This window comes from Bactrocera oleae, chromosome 6 (assembly GCF_042242935.1).
Source record: "Bactrocera oleae isolate idBacOlea1 chromosome 6, idBacOlea1, whole genome shotgun sequence".
NCBI classification, from domain to species: Eukaryota; Metazoa; Arthropoda; class Insecta; order Diptera; family Tephritidae; genus Bactrocera; species Bactrocera oleae.
The window spans coordinates 45,990,228-46,011,000 of record NC_091540.1 but is presented as its reverse complement, the minus strand read 5'-3'; the positions used below and the strand labels follow the sequence as shown (position 1 = coordinate 46,011,000).

Genomic DNA, 20,773 nt, shown 5'->3' with positions numbered 1-20,773 from the left:
GTGAATGTTGTAATGAAAAATTCTACACCAAAAGCCATAAATCTTTTAACTTCCATTTAACTAAGCAAATGGGCGACAATGCCAACGCGAACACAGCGCAAATGCGCAGTTCGCATTATGAAAAACTACGAGCACACGCACACCAACGTACATACCATGTTATGCTCATATTTAATAAACATACAAACATACATAAGCTAATCAGTGTTTTGAATATTAAAAATAAAAACTTAGAATTTAGTTAAAAACTTGAGTATGCTTTGTGGACATATCACATCGGTACTTGATTAACATGATGCAGCAAAAGAACACTCGGTTAATTGTTTTTTAACTTCCCGCTAAGAATATTGAAAATTTTCTAAAAATCGGGAATATATTGGATTCACCCCGTATGTCTGTATGTATGTGTGGATGTATGTGAACCTCTTATAACTTTTACACGGCTCAACCGATTTGAATAAACTAAACGGCATTCCAATGGGTTTCGTTGCACTTGAATTACGTGTAAGTTTGGACCTAATCGAACCAGTAGATTTCGAGAAATCTCAAAAATCTCGTTTTTTTCGTATTTCTTCCAAACGACTTGATCGATCGACACCAACTAATCAGTTCTAAACCTTGAAAAAACACATCGTTTGCCGCAAACCGGGTCGAAATCGGTTGATTTACTTGCGAGATATCGAAAACAAAAAATTTAAAAACGAGACATCGTTAACGAAAGAAATCACCTTACCAGAAGATTAAAGCGAGTAAAACCTTTCGAACTTGTGTAAACAAAAAAAAAAAAAAAAAAAAAAAAAAATGAACTATAAAATAAAATAATCATTGTTCAGGTCTCACTAAAATAGTGACTCTAATACATACATATGTATAAGTTTAACATCTGAAATGAATATCATAGGATAAGCATTTTGTAATTTTAAAACCGTATAAATTTAAGTCAGAAACAAATAGTTTATTAGTATTAATTTACTAGATTGCTATAAAATAAATTCCCCAAAGGGGTGTTTTTACAAAATAAAAAAAAAATAAAAAAAAAATTTATTAGTCTTTGAGAAATTTGGGAAATAGTGTTATATTAAACTCCCATTAAACTTTTGAGCTCGAAGAGCTCTAAAGCAGTGAAAAAAGCGAAATTTGAACGTTAACGTATGAAATTAGCGGGAAGTTGCAGGGATGGCCCTTGAGGCCAACCGTTTTTTGAATTGTAATACAAAAACTAAATGTAACTTAAGCAATATTTTTGTCCAAAGAATAAATTTAAAATGTAATGAAAAATAAATTAAACGAAAAAAAATTTTTCTACTTAATAATATTGTTATTAGTGCGCTTAACTTTTTATCAACTTTTCTCGAGTTGTAACTTTCTGAACAATTCATTTAAAAAAGCCAATCAATCAATTGTAATCAATATGTAAGCTAATGGTCCATTGGAGTTACCCAATTTAAGTATTTTATTCTTTAATTTACAGAGAAGAAAACACGTGTTCACGAAACTTGGTAAAATTTGTCTAGTAAACCTGTTTAGAATAGGACTAACAACTCGGGACAATAAACAATTAATATAAAGTCGGTAGGAAATCAACTCTAAAGATATATCAGAGATAAAAAATTATGAAATAGGAAAAAACGTTCACTATGACTATACCGAAGCTACATACAAGTATATACCATATAATACGTCTCACAGAAATATTTCTTATAGCAACTAAATATAAAACTAAATTTGAAAATGTAACTGGCCAAATTGCTTCCTCTAAAACAAATTAAGGTACAGAGTGGCAAACTCTTCATCGCATTTCTAGCAAGAAAAAATCTTCTTAAAAGCAATTTAACTCTTGTAGAATCAAAGCACATATGAAATACTATATTGGAGGAGAAGCCCGATCGAGCAAGGTACGACTGAAACTCGGGGGAGTATATATTTTTCTAATTTATAGTTCGGATCCAACAGCCCACTATAGAGTATTCAAAGAGTTCTCTAACAGTACTTTACAAAATCATATAGCCATGAGTATGTGTGATGGTGTTTCTAAAATAAAACACTGTGCCAAGACATGCGTGTCGGCATTCGTGCAGTTGTTTTAAGGTAAATGCGCGTGAGCGCGTGTTACTTCAATAAAGTCGCTGTTTTTCATTTTATCCGAGTAATCATGATACATGGCTTTTTAATTAATGTAATTCAATAAAATAGTGAATATGTCAAAAAGCAAAAAAAGAAATATAAAAGCCAAAACAATTTCTTTGCAATTATTTATGTATTTAATTGTAAATTAATTCAAAACTAAAGACCGACTAATGAAAGTGAAGCAATAAATAATGAATTTGCATAGAAAAAAATGTGATATTAAATTTTATGCGCAGTGAAAATGAATTTGTGTACAAGGTTTAAAAGATAATATATGTACATAAAATCATGCTTGACATGTTTGTATATATACTTGTAGTTCAGTAAAACTGTTTGCGACAAAAACAACAATAAATCATAACACTAATTCGCAATAAAAAGCGTTAATAGCCGCAAAATGCAGGAGAGCTGCGTTCGAAAACGGTGGCAATCTGGTAACAAGAAATCAATTATAATACAACAAGAATACACAATTATATTACAATAATAATAAGCTAATGCGTATTGTATTAATGAAAGTGCAGAAAGTGCAAAAACTACAATATAAACTTTAAAGCACCAAATTGAATGAAATTAACAAAAGTTACTACAACAACAGCAGCTGAAAAACGTGTAAGTATTTTACGTTTTTCTTTTTTTGCGTTTATGTACACTCACAAACGTAGCATTTGTTTGGTGGCACTCTACCAATCTATTTGAACTATTTGTGCAATCTTTCAATTTTATTTATAAGCTCTTGACAAATCGATTGTCTAATTCATAATTTATTCTTTACTAATTGAGTTTCGATAAGAATAGAATAAAGATCTCGATGTTATCAGTTTCTGGTGGAAAATTGAGGCCCCCCACTAGTGTTCTTTCTTGTTAGTGATTGGGAGAAATCTGCTCATATCTTCGTCTAGATCATCCACGCCCAATATTGTGATTACCGTCTTACGACCACTTTGACTCCGTACACATTTGCCGGCTTATGTGAAAATTTCACAAAATAAGATGGGTACGCTCGACCTGATATTATGTTTTGTACTAAAAGTGGAAAAATATTATTCGGTTCCTCTTCAACCAGAATCGTTTTACTGTTTCGCATAGAGAACCGCGAGCCTACTATTACCAAAATTTGGTGGATTCCAAAAATTAAAAAAAAAAAATTACCATTATCAAGATTTAGTAGATTCCCGAAACTAAAAAAAATCACGTTATAAAAAACGTGCATTCCTGCCACAGGATGATCGGCAACAGTACAGAATAGTATTTGTGAAATTAACACTGTTTATAATCTCCTCAGAGACTCAGTTTCTCACAGTGCAATCACTCTAAGTAAGTGCACAGGCAGACACAAAAGCTTTGTAAGCGCTCAACAAAACAGTGGCGGCAAGGTAGACAACAACGACGGCGGCGACCATGGCTGCTGTGGCTCTGTGCACAAATGCGTGTGCGCAGAATTTTAAATGAATTCATGCTTTCACGCGTCCAGCGTCCAGTAATGGCGACACAACCAACAGACTGTTTTGTTGTTGCTGGCTGCTTTATGCGCAACCATGACCATCCAGCGACGACAGTGACAGTGGCAACGACAACGACAATTGGTCACAAAGTTGTCGCCACCTCACAAGCATGTGGACGCGATGAAGCACGCTCGCTCCAATGCCATGTTTGCCGCTTGTCTTACGCTGTCTAGCTGTCGGCGCGCGGCATTTGTCTTATCTAGCTACCGCAAGTGTCGGCGCGGCGTTGGCGTTGCGGCTGCGACGACAGGCGCTGGCATTGCCGCTGTCGTGTTGGTGGTCGCCGTCGTATTTTTCCAACTAAATTTAATTTCTATTCAATTTCTTGGCCATATAAGCGCACGCACACTCGCACACACTCACATATATGTGTATATATGTGTTGATTTCTATGTGCCGAGCATGGCTCCAGAAATGGTCTGCTGCCGCTGCATGCATATTCTAGTAGCGGCAAATTGTCTTGGACTCTTCAGCGTCTTGCAGTGCGTCGCATTTGCAGCTTCGCCGTTGCTCTGTCCTTAGCTTAGCGTTTTTTCTGCTGCGATCATTATGTACTTGACTTTTATGAATTTTTACTTTCGCTTGGAAAAGGATTTTTTGCTCCTTTTAACGCTGTGTTTATTTGCGTATTCGCAAGGCATTTATTTATACGATTTACTTATTCAGCTGATGTGTGCGCGGTGAAGGAGCGCTGAACGGGGGATGCATATTATGTGCCTGACTTGCATGCTTATCAGTTAGACGGCGCGCATACACACACACACATATGCACGCGCTCGCATGAAGGAAAATTAATTTTCACATTAAACGCTCTGTTGACATACGCAAGTGTATTTGCTGTACTTGCTGTAGTTGTTGTTGTTTTTATGTTTTTTATATGTTGGTGTATTTTTTCTGCATTTCTGCAGAATTTTAATGCCGTACGGCGCACATGCTTATCCTCTTGCACCAGCTGGTTGGCTCAGAGCTCCAGCGCCGCCTCCACAGCTACCACCGCAACCCCCACCATAACCCCGCAGCGTCTTCGGTGCGTCGCTTCGTCCATTGCACCACCTCCGCAGACTAGGGAGTGGCAGCCGCTGTTTGTTTGCTGACTGTTTGACGCAATCGCTACTCGCTCCTACTTGTGGCAGACATTTCTGCAGGTTTTTCGTAAGTTATGCATAAGTAGTTTGCATTTTTGTTTGCTCAATTCTTTGATTTTTGTTCATTCTCTGGCCACGGCTTCTTTTTCTTGCAATTTTTTTTTTGTTGTACAACTTGGCCGTCGCGCCGCTGGCAGTTAGTAATTTTTTCGCGCGGTGCGTCAATGAATTTTGATTGCTCAATGCATTGCGAATGCCGCATGGCAAATTTGTGGCTGTTTGTTTGCCTAACTTGTTTCGCCAGCCACTTCTTGGTCTTTAAACTTCTTGCTTTTCATCTACTATTTACCCTGCACATTATTTGATTAATTTCCACGCTCTTGCATTATTCTGCATATAAATCAAGCAATTTTGCTGAGTTTCACTTCAAGGGTCCAGTTGCTTGACACTTTGGCACTCACATACACACACTCACACACAACATACTTTGTTGCTACCCACATAAAGGCTTGTTTATATTATATTATATCTGTGTATGTGTTAGACTGTGTGTCTGAGTTAAAGTGTTTTTTCTACTTGTCGCTGCTTGCTTGCAGTTTACGGTAATTGAAGTTGTCAAATTGTTGCATAATAAGTCAATCACTCGTGCTGGAGGCGTGCGTTTTTTGTTTATTACTTAAAATTAATTAAAATGTCACATCTGTTGTTGCAGAATATGGGTCATGGAAGTTAATGATGTGATTTTTCACAAAAAAGCTGAGTTAAATCTGTGTCCATCGTTTGAAATAGAAGAGTTGTCAGCCTGCTTGATGTCGACAAAATAAATTAGTATAACTTCTAAAAAAACTTTTTTTCTTTCAACTTTGATGCAATTTATAGAAACTTCAGATGAGATTTTTTATAAAACTTAATTGTTTTTATAATTTTACAAGTTTCCGGAATACCTAAAATTACTAAATTTAAGTTAGTTTTTATTTTTTAGTGAGTTTTATAGAAAGAACTTTAGAAAAGTGTCTTAAGTAATTATTTTTATCGTGCAAAGTCAGATTATTTGTTAATATCTGTATTGTTGTCTTTCAAATTATTTATGATCGCTCCCGACAACTGTATATCCCCATATTTCGTATTCTGTTAGTTGTGCGAATATCAATAACCTATTAAATAAAAAAATACTTTGACTTCTAGAAAAAATGTTTTCTTACGGAAGGTGTAAAAGAGACAAGCTCCTTGGATGCATAGCTTAGTAAAAACGAAGGGAACAAAAATTAACTCTATTGCTATCTTTTCAATTTTAAATCCGAAACCACCATAACATTTCTTATTCTCTCTTCCCCATACTACCAATTCATAATCGGTTTCGTAAAGCGAGCCCTGTTCCATTAAGCATCGTTCACAGCCTCGGTTAACTCAGAAGGCATGGCGTTAGATATTGTTAGCACACCGATCTTAAATTCACGGAAGTTGGGAAAAATTGGGTTGGATTGGATTGGGAAATAAATCAAAAAGTATTAAATATTCTAACATGATCATTTCTGGTAGAAATAAATGGTAAATAAGTGATGATTTCTCATATCCAAAAACTCACAGAACATTTTAGTAAAAATTGTATAAAAGTTCTTCACCGAAACTGTGTGTTTTTAACTTTTATAAGATATGTATAGTCTTATTTTCCTGCTTAGTGCAGTGCTTACTGTATTTTAGTTAGAAATCAAAACCATTTTAAAGAACATGTGAGCTAGTAGTGGAATTTTTAGTATTCCGACCATTTCCAAGTCACAAAAATCTCTATATTTCGATAATCATAAATGGTTATAATGAATATACGAGTATCGTAGTTGTGTCACCAACACCTTCGAGTTCTTGTTAAGGAATAATATTATATTTCTCAGGAATTTTGAAGAACTGGAAACAGTTGGTCTAAAATACCAAAACATTGTTTGCCTCGCCCTTGAGTCTCTGCTCCCACTAGTAAAATATAAGGGAGATATTTCCATTTATAAGATTTTTAAGAGATGGTTACAGCGGAATTCGATTTCAGTTAATAAGAAAGTTGGCTGGCCAAACGTTTAAAGCTTTCAAAATCTTGGGTACAAGAGTGCATATCATCTCAACTCGTCCATATAACCACTAAAACGATCTGTCGATTATTTTTTTTTTCTAATAACATTATGTAATATTATTTCAATGTCAAATTGAGATGTAAACAAAAAACATTTTGGTCTTTCAACTGTGTGGGATTTCATTCCGAGCGCCTCTGTTGTCATTATATAAGAATACTGTTATCTTTTGTATACCGATAAGTGCCGCTGCTTCATTGGAGCGTTGCTCAAGATATTTATTCGCTAAATTTGGCAGCGCGTTAAGCATTATTTGCCAAAAGTCAACAATCTCTTTTCTCATAATCCAAAGGCTATGTTTTTGTTTTTATGCAAATTTATGGTGTAAACACATAAATGAAGTGAGTGAATGGGCTCCTCCATCGATTTGCATAATTTCCTTATAGCCGTAACATTAAAATTTAGCGCACAATGCTTGGATTGTGTGTGTATTTCCTGTTCAAACTGAAGTTGAATAAAAGCTTTCTTTAAAGCTAGTGAACTGAAGCGAATATCGAAAATTTAATAGTTATCAAAAGAGTGTGTGTGTGCGTTGGCAGAAAATAAACACGAACGGGATGTAATCGTGTATCGGAGACTGAGAAAGAAAACTTTGTTGGCAGAGCCGCTTAATTGGATCCCTACGTTTTGATTACATACTTTGGGTCATATGTTTCCCGAGTACATCTCCAGCATCAGCTTCATGAATTAAAGCACAACCAGGGCATTTATTGTAGGGAAAAGTTGCTGGGATTTTTAAAAATATAAGAATAACTTTTAAAAAGGCTTTTATTTTTCTATTTTTTTGAGATATTAAAGAAGCCTTCAACTGAAGCTCTTAACATGACAATTTTAAATTCTTGGCCAACAGTTTGAACGAAAGACTCACACGCACCAACGTGCAAAGTATAATTAAAAAATTGTCAGCCAGCAGGTAACGGCAGTTCATATTTACACTTTGTGAAATAAATATGAAAAATATGAGAAAAATCTCGAAAGAAAACATATTATTTATTAACTTTCACCATGCCAGTGTGGTTAAAATGGCATGAAAAATGGAAAAGTATTTTCACATTTTCTTCATTTTTTAATCTTTTCGATTTTCCATTTATAAGCTTTTGTTGATATTAAGGTGGACAAATGAACGCTTACATATGTATATTTGAAATGATTTACAAGTTTTACACACTCACACTTACATATATCCATATACTTGTATATTATCAGTACAAACTCTTTACATTGCATATGTATATGTACATATACACATATATGTATATCTTCATATATTTTTGCCTGTGCTACAATTAAAGATTTATGCAGTTTTATACAAAAATACAGCCCCACATACATATATATATATAGATACATACGAGTACATGAAAGCCACGCTCCATGGTGGCTTACTCGCAGTTGATTGTGTCGCTGCTCATCTCAAACTTGGTGATAAATACTTCTCATACTTACATGACATATTTATAAACATACTCATATACATATTTGTGTGTCCGTTTATCTGCCGTACTTCTGCGCTGTCATGTTCATATTGTCAATATGACTGATCACGTCTTTCCCACACATGTCAGTTGTCTCGCCTCGATTTAAGCGTCGAGCGTTCGGCTCTTACTACAAGTCTATACAGTGTGAAGCTGATTGTAAACATACACGTTGGTTATTGTTGTTGTTGGCGTTGCATGGGTTAATGCTGCCGTTACAGTTCGTTAAGTGGAATCATTGGCGTGACAACTTTTTGTAGGCATTTCCAGCGATTAATACTACCATTTAGGGATAAACAGCTTCAATGTACTTATATACATACAGACAAATATATTTCTATATATTTATTAATATATATGAGTGCTCCGCTGTATTTAGAGGTGAGATGCTGCACATTCGTAATAAATTTGCTTTTGGTTAAACGGACCGCCTCGAAGTGTGAGACTTTCTAATAATGTGTATATGTGAATATGTACTCGTACATATAACGGAAAAATTCATGTTGGTTGTTTTGTTAGAAAACACTTCACTCTTTGGGTTTTACAAATGTTGATACTGAGAATGTTGCCTACATTTAGGGGTATAAGGAATTACTATATTAAATTTTGGGTTAACTGGTAGACCCATTTATTAAATTCTTTATGTAGAAAATTAGAAAATGAAAAGTCAAAGTTTTCAATTATTCATGGAAACTTATTAATTAAACTTTTTTTAAGTTCTTGTGAATACTTTTTATCTTCAGAGTGATGTGCTCAATATTCGCTTTAAGATAATGCAACATTATTGGATGGTTCATGTAACGATCGCCATTCACTTCCTCATTATTGTCTAAACTAGCATGTAGATAAGAGACATTTTTTCAAATATTTTTTTAATTAAAATTTTTTTTGTGGAAAATGCTACCGACAAATAAATTGCAATTGTGGGGGGCCCCACGTCAGTACTAGAGTTCTAAAGGCTAAGTGACCGAGCAAGAGATATTAAATGAACTTTTCGCTCAGAATTACATTAATGTGCCTCGTCACTTGCTCACTTTGGGCATGCGATTCAGAACCGCTGAACTACGTTTTTTGGGAAGTAAGAATTTAAATCAATAGAATCGTTTTCAACGTGCATGGAATTCGGTTCAAACTGTTGCTAATATAAAGCCAGAATTTTGGTAATTTTATTGACTTTTCTGTGGTTTATTTGAAATGAAAGTTTTATATCTCTATAAATCACACCTTTATGCGGTTTTGAACTAAGCCTAATTTTTTGCCATTTTACTCAATTTTAAGTGCTCTTATTAATATATGAAATATTAAAACTTAATATAATAATAAGCACGTAATTTTTTTTTAATAATTAAATTAAAGAAATTAAGCTTTTCACAAATAATATGATGTTAATTTTTCAGTCAGATTCATTTGATATTCTGGTTAAAGTAATTATGGTCATTATTATTCTTAATATTAACGTTGTCATAATTGTTGGTATTGTTTTTATGTTCATGATATCGGCGATTAATATTAATGATTGAAATTTAATTTGTGCTGCTTAATTTGAATTTGATTTCGCTTTTTTGTAGCTCGCAGCCACATGTTTTGCGCATTTTGTACATTTCGCAGTGCTTTTCACTCAGTTCGCTCCTGCCACATGCCAAGCACACGTCTACAATTTCGCAAATAAAGAGAAATTGATTATATTATTATTATAATTTCAGCCAGCATGTATGGCATATGCAAGCGCACACACAAACAAACATACAAATACATTTGTATTTTGTTCGGCACACGTGCAATAATGCCTCGAACTTGTTGAAGCAAATGTTGGTACAAAGCTTCCATTAAAATATGCCCATAAGCCAATAAATATGTAGGAATAAATGCTATACTTGTATGTATGCCAGTACACACGAATTAGTTTGATTTTGAGATTACATGCTCAGGCATATTTCAAATATAAGCCTTTGCCAGCTATCAGTTGATTTCTCAATATCTCGGTCATGTTTTGAGGGCTCAAAATACCAATCAATGAATCAACAACTGTCAACTGACAGGAGACGAACATTAACGGCGATAACAGCCGTTATGACACAGTTCGACGGCCGTTACATTAACCGTCAACAAATATCTCAACTGAATTCATATGCGTAGCAAATTGGGAAATATTCATACATGCTTTAAGACCATATATAAGTATATTCAAATATTTCAGCTAACAATATTCATGACGACTTCTAGGAATTGCGTAGACATGAGTATTGATGAAATTATACAAACATATACATTAATAAGCCACTTGTGGTTAAACTAGATATTAAAGGGATTGCGTGTTATTAATTTGAAGAAATAGAAATAACATATGTACGAGTATGTACGCATGTGAGGAACGTAATCTATTGCTAAATGTTTGTTTTTCATATTTATATGCTTTGGTGTTTCGGGATTGTTTATATTTTTAAATGGTTTCTGGGCGTTACACTCTCGAACATTACTCAATAATAAATATAATAAATCAGAAAATTCATAATCGGACCTCCGATCTTTACGTTGGTTTCTTTTTTATATTTTTGAAATAATTATTTTTCCATTAAAACAACATTTTCCAAGTTACAATGTTGCTATAATTATTTTTCTATAGCAAAGAACTACGAATTCGTCTATATTTTAATTAAGTATAACATTATTTTTCTTTTCTTCTCTTTCACAGTCAGAATATACACTATTGCTCCTTTCTGAATTTTATTAAGACTCCTTACATATTGAACGAGAGATGCGGAATAAAGTCAACCGGAAGTTAGAAAACATTTATATTAGGTATAAGCGGGCTAAGGGAAGTATTGACCCGATTTTACCTATTTTAGGCATTTTTTTTACCTGTCAGCACAAACATATTCTCCCCGAATTTCAATACTAGAAGTCACAAATTGACCGATATATAGCTCATACATTTCCATATCAGACATTGATACCTATTGATTTCCCGAAAATGTCTCACATATGAATGAATGCATGTATGTATGTGTAGTATTTGGGCCTCCAATTAATTGTACACATTATCGCATCTGTCATATTCACACAATCACAATCTAACCTAATGTGTCAATATGTCAGCTGGCAGATGAAATGATTGCCACCACATCTCGATAACACGGAGATCAAGATATGCAGAGGTGGAGAGGTAACGATGCGGGTAGGTGGGAGGTTTAAATTAAATTGTAATTTCGTTGTCAGTTCATGTTGCCGTTATGTTGTGTTGTGTCGTTTGTTGGTGTTGTCGAAGTAGATGTTGCTTGTCACTTAGAAATCAATTGCCAGCACAAACAATTATAACACACACCCATACACCTACCCAATAAGGCCCGAATTATTGTGCAAACATATGTAGGACTAAGAAAACAACGCACACATGCACACTACCAAACACACACATAGGCATGCAATCAACCAATTCACAGTTAAATTTACTCAGCGAATTGACGAGATAATGAGCGCAGCGTCTTGAGGGGAGACTGATTTCAAGTGTGTGTGTGTGTCTGTGTTTGTAGGTGAGATGGTTGAATTATAAAGTACGCGATTTTACGCGGCAGATTTTCAAAACGTTGTCAACTAATTAAATTTAAGCTTACGACAAGCCACAATTACATTTTTCAACATTGCGCAACTCGAAATATGCACTGGGAGAAAAAGTGCTTTGTGGTAAAATTGACCGAGTTCAGATTTCTAACTTGTTTTTTGTAAGGGGGTCTACTTCTTTAAAAAAGTCGAATGTAAAAAAATATGAAAATTTATATTGCAATTATTAATTTTGTATTATTTTAAAATGTTTTATAAAAATTATTAAAAATATTTGGTCAAGAGTTTTCTTTGAAGAAAGTTTTTATTATATTTTTCTGGTGAATAAAACTTCAGGTATACATTTCTAAGCTTTGTTAAGAAATTAGGTCATTCTACAACCCTCGGAAAAGGCTCGACTTTGATAACTTATTCTGGGAGTAAAGAGGAATTTAGTTTCTCACTTTTAATTTTGCAGAAACATGTCTTTGAATGTGTAAAAAATGTATATTGATATACCGCTAAAAAAAATGGCTGCTACGAGAGCAATCTTAGGAACTAATTTTTGTAGAAGGCCTCTACGGGCGGCTATGCTTCTAGGAACTCGTGATTTCCGAAACGAAATGAAAAATGGAATATTAATCTACATAAGGCTAACGAGTAAAGTACTTAGGTTTTTAGTTTTTCATAAATTTTTCTCAAAAACAAACACAATAAAATTCACCAAAAATTAGACAGTAAATTGTTTATGATAAAGTGGGTCTCCGAGTTCCATCGGTTCCCGATTTAAAAATGAAGCGATTTGGACCAGAAAATTGTTTTTTCTACCAATTGATTAATGTGTTTAGGACCCTAAGGTATGGTATAAGCCAGAAATCAACACATTTTTTAACTGTCTTAACAATTTATCAATGTTTTTTTTTTTGAAATTTATTTTATTATAAAAAATCGGTTTGGAATACAAACCCGAAAGTCGCTCTAAATAACATATATGATTGAGTAGAAAATATTAATACAAAAAAAAATTAAAATTCTGTATATACATTTTTTCTCTAAATTAAATGTTTACAACACATGTAAATAGTTGGAAACTTGCACCTCCGCAGAGATTATAAATAGATTATTCAAATACTGTTTAAATAAAAAATTGTTTGCATGGGTTTCACTGCACCTATGAACATTTGTACATAAACACACATACACATATAGTCTAATTTCTTATATTCACTGCATGAGTTCGACTTTGAGTGTCGCCAAAATTAGAACTAAAATATTCCCGAAATAACCATACACTGTCCTCGACTAAAGTCTTATTAGATAAAAATAGATAAAGAATGTTCCGTTATAAATAATGAAACCTACAGCGCACAAAGTTGAGTAACAATCCAAATTTCCACGGAGTGGGTTGAGTTTGTGTAATTGTTGTTGTTTTGTTTTATCTTTAAGAAAATAATTAGCTTCGTTTGTATTGAGCATGCGAAGTTTAAATCAAAAGAGTTATTCTTTGACTAAAGTTTTTGACATCAGGCTTAAGGGGAAATATTAAGATGTGCAAGATAACATTTACTTTTGTTGTACCGCAAAAATATGCAGGAAATACTTTCAGTATTACATAATAGACCGCCGTAAGTGGAGTTGCTTATTTAAAAGTTTTTATGTTGTTTTTTTATATTTTCGAAAACTAACTAAAGGCTTTGGTTCTACCAAGTCGATGAAGCACCTTACCGCTCCTGATCTAGAGATTAGAAGCTGTTACAAGCACCATTATCTCACTCCAGGCATTAACGATTATTTGTATTATTTTTGTGAGCGCTTATTCAGGCCATTGACTAGTTTTTATTTCAAAACATAACTTTACCTATCTATCACGACAACAAAGAACTTTTTCCACTAAAAAGTGCCAAAGTGATTGATAAGCGCTTTTTGTATCACCTCAACATCTTCGTGTTCTTATAGGACATCGTTAAAGGGTAAACACAAATTTCGCTTTTCTCTTCTTTTCAGTTATAAAAATAATTCTTAACAGTGTACTAGAAGCCCAATCACTTCGCTCACCCGCAAACACGTGCTGAAACATTTGATTACATATTTTGAGGCTGTGTGCGTCATACGCTCAGGTGCACACACTGTGTCTGGTTTACCGCTATGTGTGACTAACTCAAATTGAGTCAACGCTCAATATTTTTTGGTGGCTTAAAGTGCGCTACGAACCAAACTACCAATTGCTGCAGGTGAGAAAATCACTTTAAGGTAGAGCACTATTTATAACCAACCAACCACTGAACCGCAAGTTCCGCAAGCACCACAAAGCCACAGCAACCTCTGCAGCAACTAGTAAAAGTCAACCAAGCGCCTAACTTTTGTGGTCCTAACAGCAGAATGAAGCGCATATGTTCATACAAATACAACTACCACACATCTGCACCGGAGCAGGTGTATGTGACAGCGCCCCACCGCTGGTGAAAACACCCGAAGTGTCATATGTGCTGGGTCTGTTTGTGGTGGCGGTGCTGGTGATGGGTTCAGTGTAGTCGAGCAGAGTTTCGCACCAAGCACAATTGCACTCTTTGGTTAATATAATTCTTTCGAGTACAAATAAAAATGTCGAGGAGGGAAATTTAGAACAATAAAAGTGTGTAAAAAAAATCATGTGAAATGTGGTATATGATTTCATGCTTCGGCAATTCTAAATGTCATGCCACAGGAGCAATTGTTACTGTCCGCTTCACCGCTCCGTCGCTTTTGTCAGCGTCTACGAGCAAAACAATGGCTTTATTGTTGGCTTTTTTTTGGTTTTTGTTGATTTTTGGCGAAAAAGGACTACAGCAGTCAGTATTAAAATGAAAAGGCTGGCAAAAACCAACTAAATAAGTCGTGAGCTTTGGAATTCATAGCTGAATGCGCTGCAAAATTCAGCCCGAAAAAATGAACAAAAACAAAACATGTGTGACGTGGTAGTTTTTGGATCGTAACTCAAACTGACCTCGCTGCCGGTGTGACATGAGTGTAGGGAGGACATCGGGTTTACGGATATGACTGGCACACAATTCGGTCTTCGGCCGAGAACTGTGATATCGAGTTCATTGCAAAGCGTGTTTACGTTTTTGTTTTTGTTTATGCCTAATCTCTAGGCAATAAATTTTGAGTTTAGCTGTTATCTTTGGAATTTAAACTCGTTGAGGTAATTCAATTTTCAAAAAGCTGACAATTTTACATTTATAAACGCACACGTTTAGCATCTAAAATTTACTAGCTCTTTTGATGTGATATTTTGTCTGGGATCGCCTTAAGATAGTGCAAGAAACTGTATTTAATAAAGATTTTTTGGGAGAAGTCATTGTTCTTTTACTTTAAGAGAGCCTTTACTTATAAAGTGGAAAGCTATGTAGATTATAAATAGAAGTACCGTTTGTTCATTCAAAGCTGAGTCCTTAACAGGAAAGTTGAAAATTGTGTCAGTTTGTTTGCAAAGAGGAAATTTTTAAAAATCAACTACACCAAACTGATTCGTAACCCAGAACTCGTTTGAAAAATTCGTTCTAGTTCCAGTTCTACATCCGTAAATATTTCAATAGTTCATTTGTTCTTAATATATTTTTACCCCTTCACTTCAGATTTTTATACCCTGAACAGGGTATATTAAGTTTGCCACGATGTTTGAAACACACCAAACGAAACTTCAGAGACCTTATAAAATATATACATAAATGATCAGCATGATGAGCTGAGTCGATTTAGCCATGTCCGTCTGCCTATCTGTCTGTATATACGCGAAGTTTTTAAACATTTTCCATACGTCCTTTCCTTCACAAGAATCTGCTCATTTGTCAGAATCGTCGATATCGAACCTCTATAGCATATAGTTGACATACAAACTGAACGATCGGAATTAAGTGCTTGTATGGAAATTTTTTTCATTTCACGAGATATCTTCAGCAAATTTGGCATGGGTTATTGTCCAGTGCGACAGTGTATTCTTCGAAGAAATACTTCAGATCGAATCACTATAGCATATAGCTGCCATACAAACAGACCGATCTAAGTTTTGATAGGGAGCAAAAGACGTATTTATTGTTTTTAATTGCTTTATTAATTTAGTTTATTGCATCTGTAGTAATTACTACGTAATCACCTAAGAGCACATGAAAGCATGTCACGTAGCTACATTAATCCAAAGAATGTCCGAGTGAGGATATGATTATTGAAGTCCTACTCGGACGTTCTTTGGCTTAAAGTTCTTACAAAATTCAACGGATCTTGCTAGGACGTTATATACAATAATGCAATACTAAAGTCTAATTATAAAAATATGAATTCGAATCTATTGGCGACCTCTGATAGAAAGATCTCTGATACAGCCTGGGTGCTAGAAAATTCATAGTGTATAAAAAATTTATGTTGCATATATGAAAGTAATAGTCTTGAAACTCCAGTATTATAAAACTATTGACCCTCAAAATTTCAATATGTCACAGTTATCAGACCGAATATTGTCTGTAGGGTGGTTGGAAACAACTAACACTTAAGTTTGTCCCTATTGCTAAAAAATTGGGACAGTCGATTTTCACAAGCCTCTGTTAAAATTAACTTTGTTACCAGCAAAATAATTTGCCATAGGTAGAAACAGATAATAATTACTTGGTGGCAGGTCCGTACTATAAGTTGGATGCATAAGAACCACTTTCATTATCGCTGTGTGTGTGACCTAGCGTTGTCTTGATAGAACATAATTCCTCTCCAATTGCTGCAGCTGGCCGCTTCTGGGTGATTGCTTCCTTCAGACTGTTCTATATGGTCGTAGGACCTAAGCGTCCTCACACCTTTTGCTAGTGTCGATCTTTGACGCAGGCTGAAACAATGCTGAGTCAATTTTTAGTGCAATATCTTATCTTTCTAATGATATATATCGTAATCCAAGTGCAGCTACACAAAGCGAAATAGAGATTTTTAAAGCCATCTATTGGAATATTGTTGGATTTATTTTTACTAGACCTACGTAAGATCCTGGTATATACTGTAAAAAGATATTCTGGGGTTGAGTAGCAGTACGAATAGGAAATAAAGTAAGCGTCCTTCTACCGTCTAGATACTTGGCCTCATTCTCTTTCAACGATAATATCTACCTAAAAATCACTTTACAAGAAAAGGTTTAATAAAAAGTGGCAATCATAATCATAAGTGCCTTCACACTGAATGCTATACTAGTCAACGATGTGGAAAATTATAATATGTAATAAACAGAAGAAAAAACACAACAACAAAATCGAAGCTCAAAAGCGACGTAAAATGCAGACATTCAAGTACAGACTGTTGCCATTAGTGACAAAGGAAATGTTGACAGATTTGTTCGAATTATAAATAACCAAGAATTTAGTAATACATAAATATACAAACATACATAAATACGTACATTGCATTTATAAGTACATGCATAGAGAATGTAACAAAAGTAGTGGCAATTTTATCGTCAATGCGCAACAACAAAACACATACAACATCAAATTTGCCACCAGCATCGGCAATTTAATAATATGACAAAGAATTAAAACAAGATAAACACACACACTCATACCCATACAAACTCCAATGCATTCTCCTGATGAGCTGCAAATGAAAACATACATATACAATATATAAGTACGTTGATGAGCTACAGCAAACACACACACACATGTACTCATGCATGCGTATTTATAGCTTGTGGCAACCTCAAAATGTGGAAGAATTGTAAATATTGTGAACACCGCCTGACAGGGTATAATTAACAAATTGTCAAGCATAAAAATTTTATTTGGAAAAAATTCTCACTCACGCGGCTTTTCATACTTTATGTGATTGTGTGACCACACACACATACACAGCGATACACATAAGTACTTACATACATGTGTGTGCTTTAATGAAAAAGTTCTGTGTACTTTTGCTGTTTTTCACGCTCATCGCGCCCACAGTGAGACGCGGCCCATATGTTTCCTGCCCCACCGCAGCCACAACAGTATTCATACGGCACTTTTTTCGCATTTTTATAAAATATTAAAATAGAAAGTTTTCAGTATGCATCTGTTTCTGTATGTGTGTGTGCGTTTGAGTGTGGAATAGCAAATGAAGGGAGAGTAGAAGTTTCAGTTGGAATGCAATAAAAGACAAATTCAAATTTATTTACTAATTATCATATAAGTTGTCAGGACAAATTGTATTGCATGTATTGTTGTATTTGGTTACCCACAAATATTTACTAATACGAGTAATACAAGTGCATAAGCTCATTCTTAGGTTTGTATTTACTCAACGGTAGAATAAACTTCATTGACTTGCTTTTGAAATTCCATTTAAAATCATATTGAATTGTCAGATTATTTAAAATGAAGTTTTTAGCTAGATATACCATTCATTCATATTTTAACTGACTTTCATACCCTTGACAGGGCTAAGTTTGCCAGGAAGTAACACCAAAAAGAAAACGCGTATATATAAATAATCAGCTAAGTCGATTTAGCCATGCGTCGGTCTGTCACTGTCACTGTGGCATATAGCTGCCATACAAATTGACCGATCAAAGTTCTGATAGGGATCAAACGACGTTTTTTCTTGTTTTTAATTGCATTAATTAATTTATTTTATTTTCACGTGGCTACATTAATCCAAAGAATGTCCGAGTGAGGATATGATTATTGAAGTCCTACTCGGACGTTCTTTGGCTTAAAGTTCTTACAAAATTCCACGGATCTTGTTAGGACGTTATACTTAAATCTAATGGCAACCTCTGATAGAAAGATTTCTGATGCAGCCTGGGTACTAGAAGATTAATAGTGTATTAAAAATTAATGTTGCACGTATGAAAATAATAGCCTTGAAACTCCAGTGTTACAACCCTATTGATCTTCAAAATTTCATTATGTCACAGTCACCGAATATTGTCTGTAGGGTGGTTGGAAGTTCCTATTGCTAAAAAACTGGGACAGTCGATTTTCACAAGCTTCTGTTAAAATTAACTTTGTTACCAGCAAAATAATTTGCTATAGGTAGGAACAGATAATAATTACTTTGTGGCAGGTCCGTTCTACAAGTACGTGAAACGTGTATAAATAAATAATCAGCTAAGTCGATTTAGCCGTGAGTTGGTCAGTCCCCCTGTATATTTTTGAGATATCGATCTGAAATTGTCTACATGTCCTTTTCTCCCAAGAAGCTGCTCATTTGTTGGAACCGCCGATAACAGACCACTATAGGATATATGGAAAAGTTATTTATTTGTTAAGATATCTTTACGAAATTTGGCATGGATTATTAGCAAAGACAACGATATAATTTCCGAACTAACTTTTCATGGTACATTTGTGTGTTTAACATTCAAGATTTATTGACAAGCTTTTTTCGTTTGTAATTCCAACGCCTTTGTCTATGTAATTCAAAGGAAAGATTAAGTCACCTGTATCCGAAAAACTTTAATGTTTTTCGAAACACTTAAGAACTAAACCTGTCGTGCTGGCTGGATGGTCTTGGACTTGGAAGTTCCTTCTGTAACTTTTAATCCTTATTTTTGCTTAAAGTAAAATAGTTCATGTTAAAGTCCTTGCCGTTTTAAAGCTTACTATTTAGCTGATACTTATAATGAGATTAAGTTCATGAAATTCGAAAGTATAGTGTATGTACTCATTTATTTTGGAATGCATAATATATACATATGATATACAAAAAAAAAAAACAAAATAACGTTGCTTTGAGAGAAAACTAAGGAGACGCTAATCAGTTTTTTGTAAGCACCGATCTTTTTCGAATGACAATCTAAACGAAAATTAAACCAAGAAGCTCATAAATATGGGAAAGTTCAAAAGATTGGGGCCATATAACATTCTACAACATCTACGAACAATGTATTTAAAATGATTCAATAAAATTCAGAAGATTGTTTAATTTTATGGAACATATAATTCAATATGTTTCGTTATATTGATATGCACGCAGTTTGCTTATCAGTGGACTGGAGTTTCGCTGTTGCTCATACAATGGGGTATGTGTATGTAGACACAAAAGCTCTTATGTGCTCGTTTATAGTACATTTTGGAGTAATTGGCTGCATGTACTTGTTGCTCATAAACTTACCAAGATACATACATACAGTCAAGTATACGCATACATACATACATAAGTCAATCATAAACCTTTACTTATATATAAAGGTATGTCTGCACATTGGTTTGTAGATTTTTCTTAGTTAAAAGAAAAAAGTGAATAAATAAAGTTGAAATGTAATAAAAACGTGAAGAGCGCACGAACATTATATTTACGCGGGAATTGGAGCAAAACCGGCATTGCCGACAGCGCCGAAAAGCCTTTACTCGCCACCACTTCCCCAGCCACTTCCACATCAATCTCGGCTTTATCTTCTCCCCACATTAACCTAGAGCGTAATTACAGTGTGGAAAATTAATTATCATATATGTATAAAGCAGACGCCGCAATGCACGTGCATACACACTTACACACTCGCGGCGAAACTTATATTGTTACTTGCCTCTTTAAATATATTTGTACTTTAACACTTATTCATACTTAAACATTTATTGTTCATTATCATTCACGCTCAACCTCGACGAAAGTATGAAATGGCAACAAAGTTGCTTGCGAGCAAAAGCTATAAGTAACACACTCATATACAATACATATAACATGTTTATGTATAAAAGTGTGTATGTAAGAGTATGAGGTAGTGCCTGAAGGAAATTGAACAAACTTTTAAATTAATTTCGTCCACATTTTTTGAACATAAATAATAACGTTCAAGTGCACGACAGTGAAAAGTTCAATATTTCTTACATTGTAGATTTAACAGGTTATGGTTAAGTTAACTGTTAAGGTGAAAAATATCAATATATTATTTTATATATATAAATATTTTATGTGTTGCAAATATGGTGAAACCATTT

General features: G+C 34.3%; 1 protein-coding gene across 1 annotated transcript in view; it reads left to right on the top strand.

Moving 5' to 3' along the window:
* Positions 1-20,773, top strand: part of LOC106620999 (uncharacterized) — a 65,369-nt gene that overhangs the window by 4,726 nt on the left and 39,870 nt on the right. The window contains exon 2 of the mRNA XM_070111310.1: positions 2,447-2,739. The gene's annotated coding sequence lies outside the window, so the exon portion shown is untranslated. The remainder of the gene's footprint in view (positions 1-2,446; positions 2,740-20,773) is intronic.